Source organism: Nannospalax galili, unplaced genomic scaffold, assembly GCF_000622305.1.
Source record: "Nannospalax galili isolate Female #2095 unplaced genomic scaffold, S.galili_v1.0 scaffold154, whole genome shotgun sequence".
In the NCBI taxonomy this organism is placed as follows: Eukaryota; Metazoa; Chordata; class Mammalia; order Rodentia; family Spalacidae; genus Nannospalax; species Nannospalax galili.
The window spans coordinates 121,775-122,555 of NW_008335281.1; the positions used below are offsets into that span (position 1 = coordinate 121,775).

At 37.1% G+C, this 781-nt stretch overlaps 1 protein-coding gene across 1 annotated transcript in view; it reads right to left on the reverse strand.

Annotated features, from left to right (window-relative positions):
- Positions 1–781, reverse strand: part of Utrn (utrophin) — a gene marked incomplete in the record, with an annotated part of 557,450 nt that overhangs the window by 23,272 nt on the left and 533,397 nt on the right.

Consider the following 781-nt stretch of genomic DNA (forward strand, 5'->3'; position numbering starts at 1 on the left):
TATCAAGAAGATATTACAATCACGAGCATATCACCAAACTCTGGTGCACCCAATTTCATAAAAACAATACAACAGGACTTTAAGACCCAGATAACCCCCAACTCATTAACTGTAGGCGACTTCAATACCCCACTGTCTGCATTAGATAGGTCAACAGGGCAGAGTGTTAACAGAGAGACATCTGAATTAAACAATATCATATATCAAATGGACTTAACAGACATCAACTGAGTATTCCACCCAAGCACCAAAGGACATGCTTTCTACTTAGTAGCCCATGGAACCTTCTCCAAAATCGACCATATATACTGGGGCACAAAACAAACCTCAACAAATACAAAAAAAAAATGAAACAATTCCATGCATCCTATCAGCTTACAATCAACACCGGAAAGCCAGAGTCACCACATGAACACATGGAGATTAAGCAACACACTCCTGAATGATGAATGGGTCAAAAGAGAAATTAAGAAAGAAACAAAAGTATTCCTGGAATTAAATGAAAAGGACAATACAACACAACAAAACCTCTGGGACACACTGAAAGTGGTCCTTAGAGGGAAGTTTATAGCTCTAAGTGCCTACATCAAAAAATCAGAAAGAACACAAATAAATGACTTAACATTGCAACTCAACACACTTGAAAAGCAACAGCAAACGAAACCCAAACCAGGCAGCAAGAAGAAATAACAAAAATCAGGACAGAAAATGATGAAATTGAAACAAAGAAAACAACACAAAGAATCAACAATTCCAAGAGCTGGTTCTTTGAAAAGATAAA